The sequence below is a fragment of the Belonocnema kinseyi genome, chromosome 3 (assembly GCF_010883055.1).
Source record: "Belonocnema kinseyi isolate 2016_QV_RU_SX_M_011 chromosome 3, B_treatae_v1, whole genome shotgun sequence".
Lineage (NCBI taxonomy): Eukaryota > Metazoa > Arthropoda > Insecta > Hymenoptera > Cynipidae > Belonocnema > Belonocnema kinseyi.
Window position 1 is genome coordinate 124040822 of NC_046659.1, and position 9693 is coordinate 124050514.

Sequence of the window (9693 nt, forward strand, 5' to 3'; positions counted from 1 at the left end):
AAATTAAAATTCGAAATTTTTTTCTAAAGCCTCCAGGGGACTTCGTTTTCGCACGAAAAAATTTTATGTGCCCTTATTGCATCCGGACCCACAATTGTAAACACTGTGCGGCGGTAAAGGTTAATATGGTAGGGTCAGTAATGAGTTGGGCGGTGAGTCTAAAACAGTTTAAGTGGTGAATGCAATCTGGACGAAAGATGTACAGTAAATCCGTTCAAATAAGAGTTTTTACAACTTGGTCCCTAAAGTGCTAGAACGTGCGGCGAACAAAGATATAGATTTTAAGAATCTTAAATATTGACAAACATAGATTGGTATAACTGCTGCATTTTAACTATTTTAAACATCTGCAACTGTAATCCGGGAGATGGTTAGGAAGAAATTGAGTTTGCAGGCAAAGGACTTAAGCTTTTAAACTGCCAATTCGTGCGATAACAAAGATGAGTTTAAGCTACGTATAAAAACATAAAAACTTTCCCTAAATAAACGAAAGACGTCTGTCCAGTTAATAGTAAAATTTTAGAGAAGGAATTCAGGGTTGAGACGTGACAATTTTTAAAGAACCTAGGATTCTGGAATTTCCTAAAAATACAAATATAAATTGTTTATGATGTAGCATGATTTATAAAGGTTAATACAAAATGAGCATTTTTAAACATTCTCTCAAACATGTAAGTATACGAAAATGGTCCCAATATTTGCAATCGCAAAGTCTATAGACGTAAATTCAAGCTACCTACAAATCCTAGTTTGAGCCTTGTACTAAAGTCCCTTCGACTAAGACTTTCGGTCGTCATCAATTATGGCTGTCCCGAATAAAGCCCGCAGTGCTCACGTTCGCAAAAAGAAGAATTTGACGTAGAGGAAACAAACTATTCTCGGTAAAAATTGAAGGAGTAGTACCAGCATGTTGCATTTGTATCCTATGACCGCTATTATTATCGCAATAGCTAGGTAACCTTGGTCGCGTATCCAGTTAGTCGCATGTTTCCTCCTGGAAAGTATTTGGCTGTTCCTACTGACTTTATCTACTGATTTCTCGAAGTCATAGACGGATTGCTTTAGAATGTTTAAATTAAAGGTCCTAATTTTCAGAGTTGGCTGTCTTAACTTATTTGAAAGAACCTAGTTGAGGTAGAGATAAGTTCTTTCTATAGATTATTTCTTTAAGTAAGTTCTCTTTAAACCTAATTTCAATGCAATATTTAATCTGTTCAGTATGCATTTGTTTTTGCTTATAATTTTTGTTGTACCCTAAATTTTAATTTCAATGTGTCCCGATTCACACAACACATTAGCGTCAATGGACTCATAGGGATCAAAAAGTATCTACCCATACGTGTTATAAAAGCAAAGTAAATGATTCCTAATATACTTTTTTCACGACAATGCGTTTCTGACATCAATTAAGTGGGTTGCATTCGTTTGCACATTTCAATTTGGCCATTGTTTACAATTATCTAAAGATATTATAGTAGGTATTCGTAGTCTGGAATTATTGCCAGGAGGGCAGAACAGGTATGTTTGGGAATAGGCATTAAAGGTTAAATTTCGTAAGTTTCTGTTTGTGGGATAGGATTAGGAATGGACTAGACAAACCGATTTTTTTACATAGCCACGTTAATTGTTGACATGTCGATAATATGTTGAATGTTGGACTGCTTAAAAGATATAGTCTATTTAGTGTTGAATTCATCTTCAAACTCTTTTATTTCACTTATTAAGATTCTTAAATGTTAGAAGTTAGGAGTGAATTTTTCATTTTTTCCCATAATTGCAACGAAAATTAACTTCACATGATAAACTTTGAGTCATGGCGTTCAAGGATAACGTTTTCCGCTGTTTTTTGGAGTTTTTGGTTTTCACAATGTTTTTTCAATAAATATGTGTATCTCTTTTAGATTTGAGAACAAATGTGGGACTGTCCAGTTTAATGAAGATGTCTAATAATTGAAAAATGTGTTGGTATTTTGATGTTAACTTTAGCTAAAATGAAAATCAAAATGTTGTGTTTTAACCATCAATGTGTATCTTAACAAATACACACTTATAAAGTTTGCTTATTTTTTTTGAACTTCTCACATTTCCAATTTTCACAATCATAAAACTAAATCCATATTTATTTTTAATACCAAGACGGAGTTTTAAGCGTCTCTTTCACTCATTTCTCCACTGGTGTTCTAAGGCTTGAAAAGGGACTACATTGTGTCCGAAACGTTGCCAATTTTTTCAAAATACGAGATTTTTTACTTTAATCAAATGACCTTTTCTTCCGGAGACTTTTTCGTACAAATATGGGTTAAACTTTCTTTTGCTTTCCATGACAAACACATGTTTTTTGAAAGACGCGAAGTTGGCTAAACAAAACTTTATAGCTCTTAAAAATTTTCTGCAACAAATTATATTATTAGTTTTTTCTGTGAGCGCTCTATTTGCGAATGGGACAGTTTGATTCGTTACTTAGTACTCGAAGAGTTTAAGTACGCGATTCGTATATTGAAGTTGTCAGTATGACTGCTGCGAACGTAAGCCAATTGTCAAAGGTAGCCCTGGGGTTTATATGCGCTAAGGATTTCGAAAAAGTCACGTATTTCTTAAAATCTGAGGACACAGTTTATACTGGTCACAGTTTACACTCGTCACAGTTTAAAAAGTTACGTACTTCGCACAATTTACCAAGTCACATACGTCTTAAAATTTAGTTTCGAATAATTCAGTTTCAGTAACTTTTAGGTTACTCGAGATAAGAATATTTATATCCCGTCTGCAGAGACTATCGGTTGTCTCTTTTGTGAATCCGCTACATCTTATTGAATACACGTGAATCTTATAGTGTTTCGAATGTGGATGGCTAATAGCAGCGGACAGCGATCGCGCGTCTCTACTCCTGACATTTCAAGATTTCAGGTTTTACATATTTACTTAGCTTATAATCTACATCTCTAGTCAGACACTTTCAGTTACAGTCTTGGCTGACTATACACATTTTCTTCAATTGGATGGATTATACAGTAATAGAAACGCATTGCTGACATTATTACTTTAATGGAAACACACGCGTGTATTCATATTCCATATGATTCTATTTAACCGTAACACAGTTACCATAGTTAGGTCAATAGTTAACATAGTTAACTTCTTGAGTTTTTGAAGATTTATTTTTATATTATCTTTAAAACAAGAATCTCATTTTCCTTCATATATTTTCAAATGAGTAATCTTAAAAATATTTATTTTTAAAAAAGCTGGATAGACAGTTAAAGTTGCGGAAAAATACTTCAAAGTAGTCAATCCAAATTTACTTTTCTAATTTTACTTTATTATATATTTTTATTCCTTTCCAAAGATTTCGTGTTTTAGACTCTTAAATTTCTTAATTTTTAAATCATTCATTCTTTTAAACTTATTTACTTAAGTTTTTAAAATACAAATTTGAAATTTTGTAAACTGATTTTTGAACTTTTCTTCTCTTTTTAAAAGATATTCTTTTCGTTTCAGATCTTTTGAGGTTGATCTTGATAATATTGATTTTTTCTGGAAAAGGGGTTAATCCTACTAAACATTTATTTTCGGGAGGCGAACTCAGGGTTGGGGTAGTGAGGAGAGCGGAAGCGAGGGCAACTCCCCTTCCCACTTACTTCAACTTCTCTAACTTACCCTCACTTCCTCTTTCCTACTCTCAATTCCTCGTCCTTCACTCCCCCTCATTTCTCTTCTCATCCATTGAAAAAAGTACGACGGAAGGACGCAAGGACAGCTGACCGAAACCATAAAACACTAAAAGCCTAAACCCTGCAGCCTATTTGGACGAAGGAGTTTACAAGACATTTCAATTTCCTCGACTAGGCAAATTGTGAAAACCGAAATGTCTTGTGAACTCCTTCGCTAGCAAAACAGATAATCGTCGAATTTCTGTTACTCTTGACCGGCTGGGTAAAATTGAATTGGAATTTCTTCTGAATTCGTTATTTAAACTTCTAACACAACTTTTAACATTATAAACTTCCTTGTAATTTCTTGTAACACTGGCTACAAAATATTAATGTGACTTTTTAGTGTTAAGTATTAATAACGTACATATTAGTTTTCAAATAAAATTAAAGTTGCAGAGCGAAAAAGTCTTAAATTCCATTATTTTTTTGTGTAAAATTAAAAGTTATAATTTGGAGAGTAGTTTTAAATGCTCCGTTTTGTTAAAAAAGATACTTTAGCGCTTAAATGAAAAACTTCTAGATCAACAAAAATAAGCGCTACAGTGCCAAATTAATATAATCCTTGAAATCTGGAATTAGGTTAAAAAGATAAAAATAGTGAAAATTTTCGAAAAATATGAAATAAAAATTATTTGAATGTTACAATAAAAGTAATCATTTAATGTTTTTCATCTCCTAAACTTATTTATTAATTATACAGCCACACAAAAAAAAGTTGTTGGATCTCGGTATGACATATACCTCAATGTATTTTGATGCGCTGAATTCAAATCCGCCCTCAAAATTTGTCCAGCGGGTCTAAGTTCAGTCCTAACCTTAATAAACACCTCAAAACTGTCTAAATAGCTGTTTGAAAGACGCGAAGTTGGCTCAATAAAACATTATCGTTCTAAAAAATGTCCAGCAATAAATTATTCTTTGTTTTTTTCTGTGTGAGAAGGCGCTGAATACATTTCTAAACGTACACTATCGCTGATCTGGGATTTAGAATCACTACTTGATACCATTTATGGCTGAGACTATATCATCGCGGCGAGTGTCTAGATAAACGGCATTTATGCCGATATGGCAGACACAACTAAAAAGAGTTTTACAGAAACCAAGACATAAGAACATCTACGTTTGGACTAAGATTCGAGGTGTAAGTTTTTCATTGTTCGACTTCAAATGGCGAAAATCGGTTTTATTGGGTATTCTGAGATTTTTTTGAAGTTATGTCCAAATTAGAGCTGCTGGGCCGATGTAGTTTTTGAATTTGAATAGATAGCAATAAATACATAAAAAAATGTACGTTTCAAACCTAGACCTGTTAGCCCAACTTAGGTCACGAATTTGAATTCAGCGTATAAAAATATATGTTGCAAACTGATTAATTAATTACTAACTAAATAATTTGTTCTGCAATATCAAATTATGTGAATATTGAATTTTAATTTGCTTGTGTGGTAGTATTAATTTATTATTTACATTAAAATTATGTTATTTAATATTGGCTATAATCTTTACAATCAAATTTTATTTTTGTTTCATGCCTGTGCATGAATTATTTTTAATATTTCTAACCATACATCTATTATCGGATTTCTCTTTATATATGCTTCAGAATTAACTAATCGGTTCTATGAGAAAATTGAAAAAGATTAAGAAACGTTTTAAATACCTCCTCAAATTTTCAAAAAGAGTGTGACAATTTTTAAGAAAATGTTTCAATTCGGTAAAATTAAATTTTTTTAAATCGATTAAATTCCAGGAATACTTAGAAGATTTGAAGAGATTAAAGAATAATTTTGAACTGTAAAATATTTTTTTTAAATATAGAGTTTTGTTTAAAGTTTTCAAATAAAAAATTTAGAAGCTTTAAGGGCATGTGATACTTTACAATATAGATAATTTAGTTTACTTTAAATTAAAAAAATTGCCTTGAAATTTGAATTGAAAATTGTGGATAAAAAGTGTGGAAAACTAAATCCTTATAAGTTCTAAATTTTCTTTAAAGGGGCGCAAATTTTCCTAGATTTTTGTAAAATCCATTAAAATAATTTTTTTTGAATCTTCTAGATTGATTTTTGACACATTTGAAATATTCAAAAATCTTTCCTTATTTTCTCCAGAAAATGATAAAATTTATATTTATGTAATTCTAAGAACAAACTGATGACACTCCTTTTCTTCATAAGGAACTCGTGGGTTGTGTTCTTGGTATCAAACCAATATGTTTGATACATGAAATTCTCGGTTGGATAATTTTCTACAAGCCCCTATACTTTTCTGTCACATTTTCGCGAATCCTAAAAAATTATTCCAAAAATTTAAAAAAGTGATTTTTCCCTATTCATTTTAAATGGAAAACTTAAATTCAAAAGCGGCATCGGTTAAAATCAAAATAAAAAAGAAGTTAAGAAATTCTTTTTTTAGATTTGGAATGAAATAAGGGGATCGTTGCACTCTCAAAAAAAAAAGTGTTTTTGCGCCACCCTAATTATTCATAATTAATTTTCAGTTCATTGATCGATTATAATTTAAAGAGTCTAAAATAGTCTTGTTTTCCCTAACTTTGTGGTACCAATTAGAAAGCCATGTTTTGAAACTAAAAATAGACTAGATCACGTCAACAATAATTTCTCAGTATGCCCTACTTATCGTTTCAATAGTCAGAAATATTAGACCATGGCTTCATTTTATTAAACTTTTCTGTTTTTACGTTTTTTATTTTATAAACTTTTTTAATTATTCTGTACAGTCCTGAATAAATTTATACATTTGCATAAAGCAATACGTTTCTTTATACAGCTGAATTATTAAATGAATAAACTAATAAAATTATGAGCTTTCTTCTAATCTTTCGTGGCTCAACTTTCTTTAATCAAATCTGTAATTTCACAATAGGAATTATTTACATTTTACCAATCATTATTTAAAGAGATATTTACTGAAGCTGGTGCTTATCAAACTTAAATAATTATCACAAATTCAACGAATTAATTGAAGTTTTTCATGGAAAATTAGGAAAATATACACTGAATATGCATAAATATTCAATATATTGATTCATATTGATACGATATTAATCCAGTATAATTGAATGGCCGGATAATACAACTCGCCGAGGGCGAGAAATGCTGTAAAAGTATTGTCCAGCCGGGAAAATGTATCGATAAAAAAAGTTGTCAAAACGTAAAGCAAAATATACTTTCGTATTCAACTAGATGCAGCCCACAAGTTTTTCTAATGAAACTTTTTCATTGGATAATTATTACATAAGGTAAACAATAAAAACATAGAAAATTTTTCGATCAAAAATCGGTGTTTTGTAAAACACAACTCGCGATTATTCGGCCGTTTGTTAAGAAAAATGCTTGAAATTTGTATGTTGTATTCTCAATATATAAGCGATGACTTTAAATAACGCACTTTGTTTAAAAAGCTAATGTGTTTGCTTATTTAATATCAAATTGATTCCAAACGAAAACCACGTTTCGCCACCTTCGACCAGTTGGACGGCCATCGAAAAAATGTTAGTTGAAGTAACTTATCGCGAGAAAGCTGTTCACTAGACTTTGAAAAAGTTTTTCTGAAAATTTGAAGAATATCGGTCAAAACTGTGGAAATGGCAGCGAGTTAAAGTCAACACACCCTGCCGCTGGAGCATTTTGTTGCTCTATGCCGCTGCTGGCTAGCTGCTTAGGAATAAAGGCTGATAAACGGAACACTACAGCGGCAGCGTGTGTTGATTTCAACTCGCTGCCATTTCCGAACCTATTTTCGACCGACTTTCTTCAAATTTTTAGAAAAACTTTTCGAAAGTCTAATGAACAACTTTCACGCGATAAGTAACTTCAACTAACATTTTTTCGATGACCGTCCCTCTGGTCGAAGTTGGCGAAACGTCGTTTTTGTTCGGAATCAATTTGCTTATATATTAAGAACACACCATACAAATTTCATGCATTTTTATCAATAAACGGCCGAATAATCGTGAGTTGCGTTTTACAAAGCATCGATTTTTGATCGGAAAATTATCTTAGTTTTTATTATTTATCTTAAGTAATAATTATCCAATGGAAAAATTTCATGAGAAAAATTTGCCGGCCGCGTCAAGCTGAATACGAGTGTATATTTTGTTTTATGTTTTGGCCACTTTTTTATCGATTGATTTTCCCAGCTGGACAGTACTTTTACAGCATTTCGCGCACTCGGCGAGTTGTATTATTCGGCCCTTCAATTGTGAAATTGAAAATATTCTTGTTGTTTCTGATCTTATAGTAACAGTTAGAAGGCAATCTTTTGAAAATGACAACAGACTAGCTTCCGTCAACAATTTTTCATGATGGCCTTCTCTTCGTTTTCACAGAACTAAAAATACTACATCGCGTCGTTATATTAAACTTTATTTATCAGAAAATACTTTGACTACTCAAATTAGTAACTCTATACTAATCTGTATTTGCTCATTTTTTGATAATCGAAAATGAAATTTTACTCCTGAAATGAGTTAAGTTTTACCAATTTTTATTCAGAGAGTAAAACTGCCAGGAAATTGGAATATAATACTTCCTTAAGCACTCTATTTGATACTTATTCCACTCATGCCCGATGAAGCAAATAGATTTTTCTAAAACTTTTTATTAAGCTCTAGTACAAAATAGATAATGAAATAAATGTAAAAAAATCCAGTCGAATGGCGCCCAAATGATTGCAACGAGTTTTTTTTAGTTATGTTACATAATTACAAATATATTAAAAACTATTTATAAATAGATGTAACTTTGGCATGAAACATAAAACATGTATTTTATCTTCACATTTTTGGCATGACTACGTGATATTTACCTAGGATACCTAGTTAAATAATATAATCATACATGGGTCATTCTACAGATTTTTTGAATTTCCAAACGAAATTTTGCTTGACCACGTCAGTGATTTAACTCGAGATTTTTTTTCAAATAATATTTTAACAGAACCTTCCATAAACAAAGTATTTGATTTTTCGCATCAGATCTTAATGTCAATTTTTTGTTTAAAATTTGATTCTTGCGTCAATTAGATTTTCCTTTTCAAACCCGCATAAAAGAATCAATTTATAACCGATTATTTGAACAGAGTGATTTTTTTATTACAAATGAGAGATCTAGACGATTTCCTCTTTAAAATCGAACATTTTAACAACAATTCACGGAGAGAAGTTCTTATTCGTTAGAAAAATTAATTTTTTCTTTCATGAGATACAATCTAGATATAGACAACGTAATTACATATTTTATATTTTTTCTCAGAGATGCTAAGATTCATTTCATTAACAAATTTTTAAATAATAAATCAAATTATTTAAGAAATTGTTTGAACACAAATTGACTAGGATTTCTAAAAACTAACCAAGACCTTCCATATAATACATAGAGCGGTACGAAAGTTTTGCAACACAGACGAACCTTTTTTAGTTTTTCGAAGAACTTTCCACCACAGTGAATACATTTTTCCGTACATCGAAACCAGTCATCGAACCAATCCTGCAACTTTTCTTCTAGAAGATCTGCACACGCTTGGTCCCACGCCGACGCACAGTGGGGTGAAATCGGAAAACGAGGTTCAAAATGACATTTAGAACGCAATTATGCACCGATTTTAGAATTCTTTTTTTTGAAAAATTCAGAACTAAATTTTTCAGAAAATGGTGAGAGTAGATTTTTTATTTTTTTGTTTATTTAAATTTTATTTTAATGCAAACATCGAAAAAAATGTCGATTTTTCTAATTTCATTTTTTATCTTCTAGACAACATTTTTCTTATACTTCTCATCACTTGAATTTAGTGCACAGGGGTATAAGAAATATAAAAAAATTCTTAACTTGCATAGTTAATTGTTATAAACAAATTTTATTAACAAATACTCGACATTAGGGGTTATTCGGCTTCAACGTATATTTCTGCTCTGAAATCGCTTGCTTTCATTGTGAGGATGATACGTGAATATTTAAAT